The sequence below is a fragment of the Ischnura elegans genome, chromosome 4, assembly GCF_921293095.1.
Source record: "Ischnura elegans chromosome 4, ioIscEleg1.1, whole genome shotgun sequence".
NCBI lineage: Eukaryota > Metazoa > Arthropoda > Insecta > Odonata > Coenagrionidae > Ischnura > Ischnura elegans.
In genome coordinates this window covers 39,107,255-39,127,143 of record NC_060249.1, presented here as the reverse complement: position 1 = coordinate 39,127,143, position 19,889 = coordinate 39,107,255, and the positions used below count along the sequence as shown (strand labels likewise).

The window sequence follows — 19,889 nt, the reverse complement described above, 5'->3', positions numbered from 1 at the left end:
AACGTGGCCACTGTTTAACCGGAGCAAACTGGAGCGGTAGGTTATGAAATGTGTTAGAAGTCCTGGCGTCATTCCCTCGAGGGAAATATTTAAATTAATTATCCTTGCTGTGCTTGATATAGCGCTGGTTGCTATGAGGCGAAAAGATTTTAAACTTGTGGATAAAAGCTGGTGTTTTACCTTTGTCTCTGTCATTATACACGTGAAATTTATTAGAGCTGATGAATGCAGGGGGAACATGAGCTGCACCAGTGTTGGCCTCCCAAATTGAGTAACTAGATTCAAATCCTGACGGTAGCGTAGATTTCGGAGTTCAGATCCTTAATTGGATGCTGTAAGGGGTCACTTCAGAACTGAACAGTATGGATTTCAGTGTGAACTTTTGTTACTATTAAATACCGATTAAAATTTGTTTCCCCTCTGTGCTTAAGCTGACGAGCAAGGCCGAATTATCAGCCTCTAAGTCATAAACGACTTCGTAATAACTTACTAGAGTAGGCTAACTTCAACGCCGAATTACTATCCTGCCTTAAGTATATCTAGATGCCACTGAAGAGGGAGTTCAGAAAACTATATATCTTATAATGACTTTTTGAAGGTGTTGTGAACCTTCACATCTCTTCGTAGATGCATATTTCAAATAACGTTTTTTATCAATCTGGGGTAGGGGCTGCAACCCCCACAAACTGGTTAATCCAGCACCTCCACCCTCATTCCCTACTCTACGTAGTGCAAATGGCCTCGGCTATTGGTTATTCCTCCAAATACCGATGCTGTATTCGCTGAAAGTATTCTAGGGCGACTTGTACTCGCGATGTATGACGATTTTGATGATCTAAGTCATAATGATACATTGTTGTGAAACAATGAAAGATAAAATATCATAGTCCCATTCTTGACATCAAAGTACCCCGTAAAAATTTGATAAAACTATTGTAAGATAAAATAAACGTTTCATTACAGGCAGCTTATAGTGTTCTATTGTTGTGCTTGAAATGCAATTCGTACTATTTTAGATGTGTCTCGAAAGAACTTTCATATTGGTTAATCCAAGCGTACTACGTCAAAAGGCTATATTAAAGATACGTTTTGCAGACTGATGTGGTGACAAAAAATTTTCATAATATAATGGGTCACCGATTCTATGAATACCGATTATTAGGAACGATTCTATTTTCGACGCCGCTTTTTCAAGAGGCTGGCGCGTCCGTCGGTCTGTTCATTGGTCGAAGGATTCAGTCTTGTCTCGAACTTCGATGGCGTCTGAGAGAGGTGACGTTCGTCTCTAGAGAAACCTCTGTCACACCACCGCTATTTGTTAATAGGATCCCAAAGGTAACCAAGTCACGTGGCGTCCTAAGTCCACTGAGTCTCAAAAAAGGAGTCCTTGGTTGATTTTCTTTCCCTAAAGAATCACTTTTACGCCGTTTTTTGACGAATGAATATCAGTAAAATAATTCATGGTCGTGTCTCTTGTAACGAGGGGCATAAGACGAAATATTTCTCATTTCATCACTTGCTTATTTAATACTATAAGTCCTTTACAGTAGAACAAGTATGCCGTTCCTCTAAATTTATAGGTATATTTTGCTAGTGGTAGTCCAAGCCATCAGTATCATCTATTGTCTCCAGATCTTGACCGCTTCAATTAATACATACCCTCGGATGTTTTCTCTAATAATCTACATTTTCAACGTCGGTTCTGGAGAGTTTTAACCTCGGAAAATTGCAAATTCACGGGCGTCTTCTCGTACAATTTTATGTTATGACAAGGGCAGTTACAGTAACAACTTTAATGAAGGATGTAGCGGGGAAGCGGATTCAAGTGTTCACTCCTCCACTTCTCGAAACGCCTGGGTCATTGGTGTACCACCTCTAAAGTGTGACCCGTCGGCTTATTAATGTGACCCTTTCCGAAAAAATTTATAGCTACACAATCAATTAAAATTGAGATGGTGTTGGAAATGCCTTCTCCTAGTAGCAAGGTTTATTATACAAAATTGCAAATATTTCTCAGAAACTTGTTTTAATATTTTATCTGTTCGGAAAGTGCCGAAATTTTTGTACGACCAAAATTTAACGCATTGCTTAGTTTCTACCCGTGGATTAAAGTTAGAATCTTCAAAAATATAAACTTTCTCTGCGTTGAAATAATCTAAAATACTCAAAACACACTTGTTAAGTCTCTTTACGACGTATAACCTGGCGGGAATTGCACAGCAATGTAAGACGACGGTATTTCATTACTTAAACATTGTCTTTCAAATAATTCTTGGTAGAAATATATTTCTTCCGCCATGACCCCAGTACGACGACCCGTAAATTTCGCGCCCCATGTCACGTTGCGTTGACACGACAGGCGTCGAGCGCGACAAGCAGATTTTCCCGTTGCAAAATCGGGCAGAGAGATGAGTCGCCAGCCGACCAATTTTGGCTGAGTCCGCTGAATACTTCATCGTGCATTGGACTTGCTCAATTTTATAAATATATATGTATAATTCGCCTAGACTATTGCGTCAGCAATTGAAAATAAAACTTGTCATCCTTTCAGCGAGCTGCTTCCGATAATGCATGTCTCCTATCATTTCATCAGTTGTAATTGCAAAATTAACAATGATGTATTTTAATATGTTGAAATACCAATAAAGGACGCTTTCTGCAGCATTTTTATAGTTCCGCATCAACGAGGAACAAGTTAAAATACCATGTATAATCATCAATCGCTATAGCCATTAGTCAGAAATGAAAAAGTGATGTGGCATTAGCTCCGCATTAATATTATGGTATTCATTAATATTTTTAATATTGATAACATATCGTATTCCTGAGGAAACTGTTAACCCTTGCTCACCACAACTTAACTTGACTCAACTTGGCGTAACTTCGGTTTTGAAAACTTATACGTAGCGTCAGTTGCTTTGCAACAATTTCAGATGGAGGGATTTGACTTAGGATAATCATTAGTTGAACTCACATTCACTATGTTATTATCAGTGGAAAGAAAAATACTAATTCTTTACATTCGATTTCACAATTATTGCGCTGTTTGTTGTGTGATAAAAATAATATGCCATCAATGGGTATAGTTCATAATAATTTAAGTTGCGTCAAGCTAATTAAATTACGTCAAATTAAAGTAATGGCTTAAGAAAGTGAACGTGTTTGCTCTTGAAATTACCACATAAGTTCCCGCTTCCAACTCATACTTAGTATTTACCTACTTTGCTTTAAGTACACATTCAATTCATCTGGATTTTAAGTAGCAAGTTAGAGATGTGATGTTGATTGGCGTCAGAGAGCATCCCGGATCCCCGGAAAACTTCGTATGATCACACTTCTCGCACCTCGATATTGATCTGAGAACCGTGGCAGATTTCCCATTGTACGTCGAAAAACAGTCAAAATTAGTGATTCGCTAGATGAGCAAAGGAAGTAGCAATAATGCATGCAGTCTTTAGATATTCAGTCAGTTGATATTAACATGTATAATATCTTTGGCGGGAAGCCGGATAATGAGCGTAAAAAAGAAACACCGATGTCTTGGAAATGTAAGTGGCCCAGTGGCGTTACTAGGAATATGCTTTGGGGGTTGAGGGGGATGGGATGGCCTAGGGTGGCGACCCCTCCCTCCCACGCAAAATATGGTAAAATTAAAAAAAAAATGACATGTCTGGAAATACATTTTACATCGTTTTGGCATTAAAAATTGAACTTTACGTAGATGCGGTTATTATATGTCGAAACTAGACAATAGTATTAAATAATTTTTTTATCTCTCGGAGGCTCTGGGGGGGGGATCCCCTCCCCCCCCCTATCCCCTCATCCCCCCCATAGCCACGCTACTGAAGTGGACTATCATCATGAAAAACCTGGCCCGTCTGAAGTCAGGGGCGGCGCGGACTTTCCAAAGGGAGGATTTCCTCGAATGAATTCATTCCTTTCGACGTCCGCTTCCGGCTAATTCCGATGTGATGTGGATTGGCGTCAAAGAGCTTCCCGGATTCCTGGAAAACTTCGCATAATCACACTTCATGCACCTCGACATTGGGTCTGAGAACCGCGAAAGATTTCCCATTATGCGTCGAAAAACAGTCAAATTTTGTGATTCGCTAGATAAACAAAGGCAGTAGCAATGATACATGCAGTCTTTAGATATTCAGTCAGTTGATATTAACATGTATAATAATATTCTTTGAAAGGCAATTTCCTCATATATCGCTCCAAATTATTATTCCACGTCCTGGTGTACTTAAACCCAATATGTTCGCAATAACGCATTAATTCCCTGTGCATATTGGGTTAACAAATAACCTAAGGCTACTTATCGATGGGCGGCCAATACTCCGTAAATAGTATTCGCTTGCTTAATCACTGAGGAAAATACAGTTGATTCCGCTGCTAAGCGCAATTCAATAAAAGCTGTAAAGCACCTCCGTCGGCTAATCGCGCCTTCCGTTGCATGTTGAGAAATCCACATGCACATGGCCGACACTGCCGGGGCCAATCGGCAACCCGCGCAATCCGCCGGTAAGTACTTTTGTTCGTCCGCGTCAAATCCCAGAAAATGGACCGAGCTGTGTGAATCGTAACGGAGTTCGACCGCGAGCGAATATAACAGGTTTCCTCGTGTCCGCGTTCCCGCAAAGCCCGACTGGGACTTACCTCTTTATTTTATGCGCTCGGCCGATATTTTTTTCCCTCCTCTCCGGATCAGCTGTGCACACTCTCGTGCACTGGGTGAACCTCTCTCTCGTCGGCCTGTTGGGGCACACGCCCGGCTGCTGACAGTTTCTAGAAGCCGTCTCTTAATCGTGGACCACGGGAAAGGGACAAGGGGGAAGGAGGATGGGGTTAGCAATGGGTGCAACACTTGCGTAAAGTGCCTTGCTTGATGCGCCCTCGAAAAACACGACTCGCACTCTGCCGAGTGTTGTTGAGTACTGATTCAGGAGAGGCGCGAGTTAAAAGGCCTCCTCGCTCTCCTCCCACTACCTCCCCTCCCTCACGAACCTCCCTCAACTTCCCCTCCGCTCACTTCGGGTTTCTCTCTAGCCGATTATATGCCTCCTCCACTCCTCGCGACAACGTTGCCATGTCAACACGGCTAGAGTCCTCTCGTTGATGGCTCAGGGTAGGGGGTTGCTAGGGAAAAAAAACATCCTAGCCTGCGGACGGGAGCCAAAGAGTTCTGGCATTTAGACGGGGAGGGGGATGACAAAAGCCCCGCCTCCCCCATGCCCTCCTCGCGGGCGGCAACGGTGGTGGGATCGCCGAGGGGCGTGGGTCTTCCTCAGGGTGTTTCCATCCTCACCCTGACGCAAGTGCAAGGACATTGGGTGCATCAGGGGTTCGCTTCAATCATCCGGAGCCGAGGTACTCGCTCGAGCTTAACGGTGACCTCTTCTACCTTTCAAAATCCCGGTGGCCATGCTTATGGTCACGCTTCCACAGTTTTTACGGTCGTGTTATGAAAATGGTGTGGCTATTAGACAAAAGCGACAAAAGTCTATTTTAGAGTAGAAATGTTTGCCTGGAATGGGCCCGTAGGCCTATTAATATTCACTTTGCAGTCTACGGTAATCTGTCAAAATATTCCTTCATCCCTGACTCCTTTGAGTGAGAAATTTTGTGGGCAATCTTCTTTCAGCGTTTCTTATTCATATACCGTTAATTTAAATGAAATTTATGATTGTTCGCTTTAAATAGCCAAAAACCTCAAAAAAACGAGCGTATTCACCGAAGACACGATTTCTCTAAGTACTGGTAGTATCAACATTTTTCCGCAGATTATTTCAAATTATGTAGTTTATCTATTAAATATCGCAATCTTTTCTAACGTACTTTTTCAAGAGACGTACGGCAAGATTTTGTGTAAAACTCAAGGTATTTGATCGGCATTGGAGCTCAAAACATCTTACGTGTCGAATTGGAATGTGTTTTACACAAGTAATCGACTTTTCTGTCTAGTACTTTCATTACTAAATCTTATTTTTCATGCAGTCGTATCTTCCTCAACACCATGGTTATTACAGTATCTTATATGGATATATTTCAATAGTGGTTGTGCTACTATTACCTCAATGTGACCCATTAAGTATTTATATACCGTTTATTTAAATTGGAAATAAAAGAATAAAACATTGTAAGGTTCACTTGTGTATTAGTGAACCTTGCAAAGTTTTATTCTTTTATTTCCAATATGGAGAGGTTTCACAGAGTCAAGCCTGAAGTTATCAGTTATGGTTACTTAAATGATTATTCAGTTTTATTTTGCCGACAATTTAGATGCACGGAGCATTGAGATGATTAAATTTTGATACGTTTTGAGTTTCCATATCTGTGCACTGTGCGGACCAACTCATTTTTCCTCTGCAACCTATCACTAACTTTAAAATTGCCTTGTGTAAATTGATTCATCCATCTAATTTTATTCCCCGTTTCCGTAACAATTTTCTCTAAAACGACGCTATTCGACAATGAGAGACATATAAAAGAACCTACATATAAACATATGTTTTCGTGAACGCAATATTTATCCTAAGCACACACTTCTCAAAAGAATGAGGAGTTTTCAAACTTCCCCTTCAAGGGAGAGTTAACCTCTCACCCTCCTAAATTTCATAGCGTGACTGATCGTGAATCAAACTAACTTACTTTTTGGTAGAATTTGCTAGTTATTTATTTACATGGTCATTAATAAAGAGGTTGCACTCTGTAGAGTCGGGCAAGATTTTCATATCATGTATCATTTTTTCATTTTTAGTGGTATTCATTTTCGACTCAACTCTTTGTCGAGGTTTGCTGGGTCGGATGTCTGCTTCATTCCATCTCTATTCTTCCCCGTATACTCATGTTGCGGTCGTCCCATCGCTTCCATCCCTCCGCCTTTATAGCCCGTCATTTCCGCTTTAGATCGTAGAATTTTATATACCTCTAATTTTCCGGATAATTGTCTTCTATACCTCTCCCTTATATCGGTTTCCTTTTGCGCTTCTTTCCTGCGTGCATCCTCCACTCTTTCCTTTTCGAAGATTTATAGAAAAGCGTCGGTATCCACATTTTAACACATGTCTCCATGAACGTAATATTCTGCGTAAGTATTCAGTTCTCAAAAGAATGAAGAGTTTTCAAGTTGCCTTTCAAGGCTAAACCAACGTTTAACCCTCCAGCATTTAAAAAAATCTCTTTTTTATGTTGAGGTTTGTTGTATCTTTGAGCCATTCATGGAATTAGGTTCTGAAATTTCAAGTCCCTTCTTAGTAATGCCCGTAAAAAGACAAAACTAGTTCTATGGTAACACTCTCAAGTTTATGTCAAGAAGTAAATCTGGCAGTAGCGGGCCCTTTAATTTTTCTATATTTTCGATTAATGCAATAATAGTCGGGGTGGAGTTCCTTGGCGGCGCAGGATAGACTAGAATCGAAGAAAGCTGGCCAAAACCTCAAAAACGATTTTTTTGAGCTAGGAAGTTGAAAATTCGCATACATATTCTCAAATAAATTTAGCATAATTTTCGTGAATACTTATTTCCTGATATTTTAGGTTAACAATATATTTGAGGTCAAAGTTGAACAAATTCAGCGAAAAACGACCACCCTCAATTTTTTCTGAAAATAGCCAAATTTATCCTCGTGAATGGTTTCATGAATAGTGTTATTGACAAAAACGTTATACCATCTTGATTAACACTTAGTTTTCTTCCATTTGGAGTGTTTTTAAAGATTTTGTTTCATCATTAACCTTATAGATATAACAAAATGACGGAGCCAGTTTTCAGCCAATTGTTTTACATAAACCTAGAGAAAAATTGATACTTACGCCGACTTCCACCAAGTGTCCTGTACCACGTCATTCTAGGAAGCTTCTACATTGTGAATCAAAAGTAAAGTCCTGCACCAACTTGCAACCCCGAATTTTACATCGTTTTTTCGAGCGTGCGGTCGACTCCAGTTCCGGCCGGCGGCGGCGGAGAGTACGGTGACGCGGCAAGCGTGGGGATCCGATATGGCCACATTCACTTTTTTTTCTGGATCATAGTTATAATAGTGATAGGAAATAATCACCAGAAAGGAAAATTGTTAAATATTCCTACAAATGACTCTTATTATGCAATTGCTGGGCACTGCAAGAGGTACACTGAAAGGCTTCTATCTTTGAGTGCATTCCATATATTACTACGGAGAATGGACTTACATCGTGCAAAATCCGTCCATTATCCATGGACTCCACCACCCAGCCTCCCGTATTTAAAGGTGTTACCGACTAGGTTCACGCGAGTGGTTATTTGCGGATTTTGTCGCAGGCATGTCTGATGAGGCTAGTCGAAAGCACTTAATGAAATCATGAATGGATTTTTTATTGAAATACGTGAGGAAGTGGAATGAATTTTCAAGAGTGAACTATAGATTCCTTAAATGTGATGGGAAATGGCTTAAGAGTACATATTTCTTATCCAGTAAGTGTATATCCTTGATTTTAAGATACTCATATTATGCAAACGCTGGCACTACAAGAGGTACACTAAAAGACTTCTATCTTTGAGTGCATTCCATATGGTTCCATTTATTACTACGGAGAATGGACTCAAAATATCTCTCTTAAATTATCGTTTCTGTCGGTCCTGGAGATATAGTGGGCCTCTAATATTATGCTCACCGTGTCGCTCTTAAAGATAACCATTCTCAATTGTTTAAACAATCTAAGCCTAGCGCACGTCCCGCGCGCGACTCGACCGACGCGATGGCGCGCTGGGTCGGAAGACGGTCGGCCGCCGCGGCTGCCGGAAAGGTTTTTGGCGTCGACGTCGACTTCTGACTGCTACGTATACAGCAAGCTGACTCTTCGGGGCCAAGGTATTAGAAAGACTTATTGACTTTAACAACGATATTATTGCATGGGTTTCATGATAGCGCCTCCTGTCGGCAGATTTCGGAACTCACTGGCCTCGACAGCACTGTAACCGAAACTACTCGACTCGACGTTCGTAATATTACTCGAAACACTCGAGTCGAGTACTAACTACTCGACTCATCTCAAATTTTCGAGTACTCGCACATCCCTACTTAAAATGATGTTTGTATTGAAAAATCAGGTCGCTAGTAGCATTCAACCTTCAATATATTTCAATATTTGTCTCGCACTGCTCCATATCAATGCGGATATGTCGTGAATTCCAAGTATTAGGTATAGTAGGTTGTATTTACCAGCTAATTTGTATCATTAGACCGTTGTTGTAATCAATATACTTATGACTAAGCAAAGCATGTATTCTCCAGGTTACTACCTCACCAGTTAGATAAACTAATCCTCGAATCACCGCGGTCCATCCCCCTTTTTACATTTATTTGTCTTTTATAGTGCGCAATATGGCCTATTACCTTTCTTTCAATCCATTAACCAAATATTTTTCTTCTTTCCCTCAATGAGTCTTACGATATGCAGGCTAATTCTTACTGGTATTTTCAGAAATCAACAGAGCAATGAAGAGAAATCGGGCCGAGGGAGTTGATCCTATTTTTGGGTAACTTCTTAATTATGTAATACGCGGCAGTGTCGTCATAATTTATAACCTCTTATTCGATTGCTCACGGTGTAAGGGAAGCCATACAGGTTCCCGACGGGCACATATTCGGCGAAGCCATAGAGGGCATTTCATTTATACGGGTGACATATTAGTGTGCATGAAGGGCTTACTTGGAATATTTAGACATCAATACGATTCCGCAATAGAAACGGTACATTCATACATACCTGTATTTGCTATTTTATACCAATTTCGGATCAGAAGAACAACTGGCAATCGTGGTAATGCACTATCATATTTTTGGAATTTTAAGTTAAGCTTGGAATCTCAAAGCATATCAGATGCATTCTAAGGTGATAGTTAGTTTTACAAATCTATAGTAAAATTATTGGTCCAATTTCCTACTTTTCAATGGCATTTGAAGTTTTAATGCTTGTCAAGAGCTTTGTATTAATTGCTGAATACTGGCTTGTGTTTAGGATACCTATTTACTGTGGAAGTTTAATGATGTATAGTAAAATAATAGTGGTATAAAGTAGTAGTATAAAGTATAAATAATGGGATATTTATTATTAATGGGAATATTTCTTTATGTTTTAAGGTTATTTCTGCCTATTCGACATATACTTTCATTTAAATAATCACTTTACAGTTTTAGCCTAAAGAATCACAAAAAAAGGAAATTTGTAGCCATTAAGTTATCATAATTGGCTTAGTCATCTATATTTTTTATTAGTTTTGAGTTCGTACGCTTAATTTCGTACCCGATGGTATTGTATTTTTGTTGTGCCTTAGCTCAACGCAGTGATTGTAATAATCGATTTAGTGTCATTATATGGTACTTTCTGTAATAATTTTGGCTGGGTACAAGCTACAGTTTATCGCTAAAAGACGTAAAGGGACAGCAAATTACGTTTCTAATTTAAACGGTAGTAATCTCATTAGATGTTTTAGCCTCTAGTTAGTTATTAGTCTAGTAAAAACGGTAGTCATCAGCTTCAATTTCGGTTATCAAGCAAAGGATAAAGCTGCACGAAGTAAATATCTCGTTTCATGGACGATGCGATGAGGTCAGTCAGAAGCAAAAGGAAAAACCTCCTTGGAGAGAAGGTCGATAAAGTCAGCCGCATTAGCCCTCTGCGAGCTGTCGGCGAGCCACTAACTCAAGGAGTTGATGAGGAAGTGGAAGGAGAATTGACATCGTGATAAGGGGCTAGGAGACAGTGCGGTGAGACTGGGGAGTCAGACACTTGGAAAAGGATTCCTGGGTCATTATAAGGTGGCAGTATACATTTTTTGTATCCTTAACTTGATTTTAAAAATCTGGTTCCTTCAAGAGAGTTATCAAAACATCGTTTCTATTCATGAAATCCATTATCTTGACAAGAAAATGTTTATCTGGCCGTCAATTGGAGTAGATACTTGTTCGGAGACGTAAAACCTTGTCATGTGAGGTAAGGTTTGTAGGGACTTATGATCATTGGAGATGGTAAGCATAAATGAAATATATGCTTGAATGTAACTGATTAGGTAAGGTGGTCGAAAAAAATTGGCCGGACTCGGTGGCAGCAGGGTGGCAGTGGCAGTTCTCGCCTACCAAACCGATGGATCGAGTCCCACCTGGGCATGTGTGTTTTTAAATGTGTGGTCCAAATATATTAAAATTATCGTAATTGGGGGCACCTGTGATTCTTACAGACATTTTATCATTATAGCATCTTCTGAGACGTATAAAAATATGGCTTATTCGACAAAAATATCTACATAAAGCCTTCTTATAATTCCAATTAGTCGGCAGGCTCCTTCGGTTGGAATTCCGATGACCCTTTCTGCATATTTTCACCGGAAAGCTTCCAAATCGTAATTTACAATAAAATGTGTGAAAAAAATCTTCGTTCGATAATCTTCTTTTGTCTAAGTTAACATCTTTTGATTTCGAAGCCTCTTTCTAGCATTTTGCCTATAATCTGCTGTACATTGTAAATTTATTTTAATGCTTAAATTTGTATTGGGTTCCCTTTATTTCCCTAGTTTTAGCTTCTTAGTTTATTAGCACACGTATTTTAAATCTATCAATGCCGCGCAATGATTTAATTTATGAATAGATAGATAGATACTTCAAGTTATTAGAATAACTTTAGATTAGAAGATATAATTTCCTCATTTCATTTAAGCTGAGTAGTGCCCTGATTTTGACTTACTTTCACTACAATCTAAATGTATTTTTTACCAGCCATTTACATTGGAACAATTGATTTCTCCATCACGGGGTGATGATGTCGTACGGTTTTGCTTTGGGGCACCCACATTAACCGCTTAAATTAATATTTTATATTTAATTTAGAGGCTTGAATTTTATATCAAAGGACGTAACATGTGTATTAGTGCTACGAATTACGTAATTCTGGCTTATATTACACCCTCGCTTACTAGGACCATTGAAAATCCTTAAGGAGATAGTGGACGGAAGTTTAAGGTCCATTTTCTTGGTACAAAGAGGCTCTCTTTTCTAGGGTTCTAGATTCCAAAGGCCATGGTAGTTCTCGTGGAGATGAAATGAGCGTTCGTCGAGGGGAGAGAAGTCACATGCGAAGTGGACGGTTTGGTGAGATAAAAAATGAGATTAAAACATATTAATAATTTAGAAAAGTGGACTTGGTGGCTCAGATCGATTAAGTGGCCGCGCGTGACAGTGACCGTTGATAATGTATGCTTGCTCTAAAAAAGAATGAATCTAAATAAATTGTTTCCGAAATAAATAAGACATAAAACATTCTGTCTCTACAAGCATTTTTTTGTTTCACAAAGAATTGGTGCATGCTCACTTAATCTTGAAATATTTAAAATTGAATCATACTTCGCCCGACTGATTGTGAGGGGAATGGGTAGAATTATAGAAGATGATAATGATTTCTTCTCTCGAATATTAGCGTATTGTCACTAGGTTTTAAAAATAAGGATGAATTTAAACTAAATTTTTGTGCGATTGCAAAAGTAAGAGAAGAAGCGAAATCAGTTTTTGAGCGTGCATAAGATCTTTTGTAGCCAATTTTATGTTTAATATTAAACTCATTCATTTTTGTTAGTCTTAAGACGTGAAATCAAACCGCATTATAAGAAATAAATTTATAATAGTTTGTTATGGATCCAAGCAATAAATAATTTTGTCAGCGGGAAAATGATGAAGCGAATGAAATGAAAAGAAATGCCTATGCATGCATCATAATTCACAATCGTATTTTATTCATATTAACCGTAATGTGCTAATTGTAAGTGAAAATGCATGTCTTTGGCTTTCAGACCTTTTAAATAAATGAAAACTCCTCCCAGAAGATGGAAGCCTAGTCGCAAAGCAGTTTTCGGAAGTTCCCACGTCAGTGTTCACTGTTACTAACCGGTGAATTCTTCGTCACTGAACCAATATTGATGGACATTTCTCCGAAGGGATAATTTGTACCTTTCCCGATAAAAATAATCCTCTCGCTTGATACGACATTTGTGTTATCATAGGTTGTAACACACGTTGATGGCTATGCCTTTATTGGTGCCTTACACCCCTAATAAATCAATAGAAATAATGAAACAAAGATGGGAGAATTTATTAACAGCTGAACAACTATATATATAATTTTTTTCATTTCCTCTCAGTTTCTAGGGAGGAGCATCATTTTTCACAGGTCTTCATTTAATTTATACATATTTGAAAGTCGAATAGTTCGTTCACTGTCGTTATTATTACACCTCTCCTGTTAATAAATAAAATACAAATTTCCAGCACGAACTGGGACGAATTCATGGTGCAAGAAAAAGACCTGTCTAGTTACTATATAGTGCTTATGTTTCTAGCTAATTTATGCCAAGGCTATACCGCGCCGTCAAGAAAAAAGGCGAGTAATGAAAGCCTTGCTGATCGCTTTGCCTTTGGTAATATGCATGTTAAGTATGATGAAAATAAGCTTCAATAATTGATCACAGTACTTATCAGTGTATTTCCTTAACTTCCGCTTCCTTTCCTTGAAATCCGAGTCGCTGTTTCCTACGGTATTATCTCAGAAGCACATAATCACTAATCCTTTGACGCCTTGATCCATGGGAGAAACAAATTTTGATACCATCGAAAGTTTGGCAATGGCAGATCAATCATAAGAATTTTATTATACAAGGTGGGATTATTGAATGCTTCATAAAAGTTCAATTAAATATTTAAAAAAAACTAACTGTCCGAAGAGTACGTCGCTGTGTAAACTTTGGGCTCACACTAAAAGATTCTTATGCTCTCCTTTTCCTTCCTGTTTATGCTCGGAATTTGTTTCTTTTAATTTTAGTTCTCTGTCGTATTCAGCTTATCGTAAAAGTCTCAGCTCCATTTTATCAAATATTTTGGTTCACGATGATTTTTTCGGTAAAAAATGATGCAGGAACGTAGACTTTAATGGCAAGGATTTTACGTGAATTCTGGCAAAATAGAAAGGCTACCAGTAAAGAAATGAAATGGCTTCATTTTTCGTTGATAAAAAGAGTCATAGCCGTCAAAGATCAATCTCATTTCCCTCAAAACTAACATTGTTGCAGTTGGAATCCTGCCAAACTAATGTCACATATTTTTCATGCGTTTAATATAATATCATAGAGTAAGTATATTCTCTTACTCTGTGGTAATACTATGTAAAGTAAATGTGTGTATAATTTTTAAAGTTTTGGAATGGATGTAAAGAATGTCCGTTTTCACTATTGTCTTGCTTTCAGTGAATATGAGAGCTAAAATGGTGAATTTAGTGTATAAGGAAGGATTAATATACATGCCGTTGTGGAAAAATATTACATGTATATTTAAGTGATGTTTTCAGCCTAAATTTAAGATATGAGTTTATTTATTTCGAATATTAAAAATATAATAAATAGTATTTATTCATTCTTAAATTGTAAGCCGTAATAAATCAATTATAAACGGCAAAGCATTTCACCAAGTATCAAGTGAGTGAGATAGATGGTTGCGTAAAGTTACGGACGTTAAATGTCAAGTAATCACAACTAATAATATCATAATCCCCCTTAACTCCCTTAGATGTGATATTAAAATCCATATTTCACAGAGAAATTTCCATGGCGTTATTGATAAGGTCTGATTTCTCAGCATGGCAGAGGTTATCCTGCAAAAGGTCGAAATAAAAACGAAACTGAGGAAAGGTTTAAAATAAAATCAAAGATAAATTATGGAGGTGCCTGCTGACGATTGTCGAATGAGATAGTACCCTTTTGCTGAGCCATTGAATGAGCGCTCTAATGTTCATGGGATGTGATCAAAGAATCTAAAATACCTTGAGATTACCTCTAGGGGAGTGAGCTCATTGAAAGAATTTGGTTATTTTTTATACCAAATTGAATGACAAAGACTTCTCCTTCTCTTCACTCAATGCATTTGATATTTTTCTACTTTTGAGCTACTTTTTCAAATACTGAGACAAGAAGTGTTTAAAGAAAAATTTCCCCCTTAAAAAATGCTGTTCTTTATTCTCTAATGCTTAAAAATCTTACGAAACAATTAAAATAAGGCAATTCCTTCGAAATTTCCAGTTTCACATTTTAAAAGTTATATTTTATTTTAATGGAAGAATTTATCCTCTTAATTCCTATTAATTGAATCCTTCATTCGTCAAAATGAATCATTTTCTTCCTTTGGCCACTTTAAAACATATTCCTACCGATTGAAGCTAACAATAACAGCTTTTGCCCGTCTCTTTTATAACATGCATATCATGTGATTATGTGTGCTGAGGAATAAGCAATGATGCAGGGATTAAGATATTTTAGATGAAAGATTTTGATTGGGCTGTTAAGTCAAGCACACTCTGAGTGCACTGATGTAAATCTTTCAAGTTTTTATGAATTTATTTTTTGGGTTTTAACGAAGATCTGAGCATACAATACAGTCAAAGGAAAGCATTTCATTCGTTTAGTTAGTATATAATTGTTTAATTCTCTATCAAAACATTTTTCCTTAAAAAATGTTTCTCATTTTCCGCCGTTTCTAAATATCTTCATAAATATTTCTTAGTTAAATTTGGTTTAATGCCCCTTCCTTTCTAGCTTCCTTAGATTTTCAGGTAACATCAGGGTAAGGTTATGTATTGAATGGTTAGCGTGTACTGGCAGTACGGAACCGTCTGTGTAATAAAAACAGTGCCGACTTAGCTATTTATCTTTGCCATTGGGTTCACTGCATTTTAGTTGGAAAGGCCAAGAGTCTCACTGTTGCGTACGATCAGAATTTCACTGTTTAGTATTAATGCTTTTTTTTAATTTTTCGGACATTTCGTATCCCATTACTCAACCAAAACCAATGTCAGGAATCAATTTAGATGGAAGTTGGCTCTCAAATGTTGACATTCCCTACTATGGTTCCTCATTCTCCGATTCTTACGTCAAGCGCTTCCTTGTGAGACCAATCTCCCGCTGATGACGCCTCGAGCTAAATGCATGGACGTGGGTAGCGGCCAGCATCTGGGTCTCGAATTTTGGCGAAAGTTGATGGGTATGGGATGGGTGGATAATACTGGTTTGTGGATCAACTCACTTTGAGAGCCGAATGGAAGTGTTTTATGCGTCACAATAAACGATTGTGAAACCTCTTATTGTTAGTAAATTCAAATATCGCAAGACCGAAAGTATCCATGTGATTGTTTGTTTCATATTTTTAACGATCATAGTGGGAATTTTAATTTCACGTCATAGCTGTTCAAAATCAATATTATATTTCAATACAAGTTACTCATATTTACTATTTTAATAACTTAATAATAATTATTTCTTTATACGAATCATAATATGAGTGTGCAATAGACTCAAAAAAATAAATCGCAAAACACCATAAAAAGTTGCTGTTTACCTGAATGGAAATCTGAGGCTTGGGTTCTGGGTTCTCACCCAGTATTACCGATATTAAAGTTAAAATAGTTTTCAAAATAGTATATTAGTTTATCGTAGATAGGTATCGGTCGTGATTTTAGTGCGATTTTGGCATGCATTTCAAAATAATTATTTTAGTTCAGGCAATTGAATTTCTTTAAATGTGGTGGCGGCGGTGTTAAGTCCTCGCCTGCGAAACAGGAGGTCGCGGGTTCGAGTCCCGTCTGGGTAAGTTACACCTCACCCATCCAGGGCATGGTTGTTTGTGTAAGTTAAAACTGTTAACGTGTTAATAATCCCGCTGTGAAAGGCCATATAGAGCTGTTTTCGGTGGTATGGAAATAAATAATTTATTGGATCTTAGCCCATTATCTATCGTTAATGTTGCTTCAGAAGCTTTTGGCTGGGTGTGTTGGCTCAGTAAATGCAAATGGAAAGCGAACGGAATTTATATTTAGGGATATTTATGAATGCTATTTATTTTAAAGTATTGCTTTTGTGTGTCAGCTCAAATATTTTTTTTCTTTTTCCCTACCATTCGGCTACATATCTCCTGTACTTAATGTTATTTACCCACAGTAGTAGCGATATAAAGAATTATTTTCTTTGGAGTCGGACGTGATATCTTACCTCTTAGTACATGGAGTGTAAAACGGGTATGAATTAAATCTTGGCGCTCAGCTTTTGTCTCCGAAAGATTCGCTTGAGCCCTTCGATAACCAGTAATAGCTTTTGCTCGCGTAAATTCGCGGGAAATATTGACACGACGCGCGGCACGTGTTCCTCATTCCATCTGCCGAATTTTTTAATGCCAACTAGGCGAAACGATTATGGCCGCCTTATCTCGGATGCAATTCGCGAGGCTCTCGAAATGTGTCACCAAGGAAGAATTCGCTCTCTCGTGGGTCGGAGAGTGGAGAGGAAGGACGTTGAGATTGCTGTAGAGAGTGCGATAGGAACGGAAGAAGATGAACATGGAGGGTTGAAAGATGCGGAGATTTATGTGAGGCTTCGCTGTCGTCATTTTTTTTCAAACCTCGGGAGCGTTGCTGGGCGGCATTCTGCGCTGACCTTCAGTCGCGGTCCAGCGGCCGTGACCCTTTCCCCGAAGACTCCACCTTTGTCCACTCCGGGTATGTCCACAGGACGGGCACATCTCCCCCCCCCCCCCGTCCCCTCCTCTGCTCTTATCACCCCTCTCACTTTTTCTACCCCCTACTCCCCGCCAACCCTATATAACACCCCTTTCCCCCCCTTGTCTTCCCCTCCTGTCTCTCTCTCCCGCTACCGACTCGTTACGAAGTGCATCATCTCGACAATTCTTCCATATGAACGTTTCTCAACGTATAATTCGATGCAGTTCGTCGCTTAAGCGTTGCGGAAACTCTTCGTTCTTTTAATCTCTCTCTCTCTTAGTGGTGACATTATGAAATTATTCGTTACGTCGGGATAGTGAATCGGCCGGGGAGGATGTGAAATCATTGAATTTCAGGATGACATTCCCATTACTTTGTAGTCTGTTGCTGAGGTGTCAAAGAGAATGTTATTAAGGTGTCCGATCGAATGCGATTACATCCATTTCTTGTCGCCTCGTGCCGAATCTTTTTTATTGCTGAACAAATATGTTATATAATTGTAAATTGAGCTTTCTTGAGGATGTATTATTAGAATCATCTCAATGGCGGAGAATTTCCATCTATCTATCAATTTTTTCTCGCCTCTTGCTCAACTTCAAAATGTGTAGGATATTCTCGGAATAGTGATGATCAAAAAAGATATTATATAGTTCTCTAACATCAAAAGTTAAATAAATTCAAAAGTCTCCTAAAAATTTATGTTAATGCTCGGGTCGAAGACATCTTTCGTCAAGATAGGATCATTTAAAAACTTATTTCAATATGAATATAGGGATTTATTCGTACATTTGTGTTGAATTCATATGCACAAATTCTTAATTTGTCCTATATTTATTTTCTAGTGAAGGCACTTTGAAGCGAGCATGTCTTGAGGTTTTGATTTTGATGGTATTATTGTATCATTTAACTCAACATTCTTATATTCTAGTAGCTTTACGATTATTTTCATCTCATTGTCATCTATGCAATGCCATTTATGCTTTTATTCCCAATATGCATGCCCCAGTGCCCAACCCTGGCCGTCGACGGAAGACCGAGCGGTAGAAGATGCATACATACTGGAGAAAGTGAAGCACCAGACAACCTCAGTCCCCTCTCGTCTCTCCGAAGCATCGAGCCTATCTCGGAATTCAAAAATGGGAACATACCTATCACTCCTCATGTTTTATTAATGCGATTAAAGTTACTGAAAGTGGACCAATGACCAGAGGTTTTCCAATCACGCTGTTAAATTTGTGAATTATTACTCCTAATATTTTTAGAGAATCGAAATAAATATTTTCCGAAGAACCTCTTCAAAACTTATTGCTCAACCAAAACCAATGTTCGGAATCAATTGTGATGGCAGTTGGCTCTCAAAGTAGTATAGTTACTCCTTGCCTCCAATGAGTTTTCGTATCTTTTTAGATGATGAAGAACAAGTTCCTCTTGGCAATCAAACGCCGTGTCAAGAAATGGAAACAGATCAATGAAATTAAACATCTTATTTTTATAATATTCCTCAGATTTAAAAAAATTACCGACCCAGATTGTAACTTATACGCTCATTATCTAAGAGTGTATAAGTTGAAATACGGATTGATAATATTTGTGAAGAAAATAGTAGAATATACTCGATTTTATTCATTTCATCGAAATCAAATCATACGAAATTACGCCATGCCGTTAAGCCAATGGCAAGAAACTGGGAAAGTTATTAGTAGGAAGACAATAGGGTGGTTTCCTATTATTTTTTTATTGCCTAAATCGAAAGATTATTACTCCTGGAGCACGTATTTCATGCATTTAGATTTTTAAATGACGATATATATTTTTCGCGATTAAATGAAAAGTGAAAATGTTCAAGCGCGCAAAAACGCGACGGGTAAGTATGAATACCGGGAAATCTCTCCGTGTGACGTATTTCTCGTTCTCGCTGCCGCCCTGTGAGGTGACCTTGAGGGAGGCTTGAGCGCTGATACGACGCAGGCTGCTAGCGGGTAGCTGAGTACCCTGCTATCTGGTAGCGCTTGGCTTAAATAAGGGTTATTAATACCTTATCAAACGAAGAAAACTTTACGACCTTAGCCAGTTTTAATAAGTGATTATTAACACATGTTTCCCTGAGCTCTGCGCCTCATAGATGCATTGGTAATCTCAGACGATGTATAACTCCTATCTACTGGTATAGAAACTAGGTCCCTGTGACGTCACGTGGAATGGCATCGCGTGGGCGCCAATCTGGCCGTTTTCAAATGAGGATAAAAATGGACCATTGCCATTCGTCTAAACTGGTATTTCTAAAACGAAATAATTTGTATATTATGAATACACTAATGGTGGGT

General features: G+C 38.4%; 1 protein-coding gene across 5 annotated transcripts in view; it reads left to right on the top strand.

Annotated features, from left to right (window-relative positions):
- LOC124157303 (kinetochore protein ndc80) overlaps positions 1-18,687 on the top strand; it is an 89,983-nt gene extending 71,296 nt beyond the window's left edge. For all 5 annotated transcript variants that reach the window (XR_006864570.1, XR_006864568.1, XR_006864567.1 and 2 more), the window contains one exon: positions 18,572-18,687. The gene's annotated coding sequence lies outside the window, so the exon portion shown is untranslated. The remainder of the gene's footprint in view (positions 1-18,571) is intronic.
- The last annotated feature ends 1,202 nt before the right edge of the window (positions 18,688-19,889 follow it).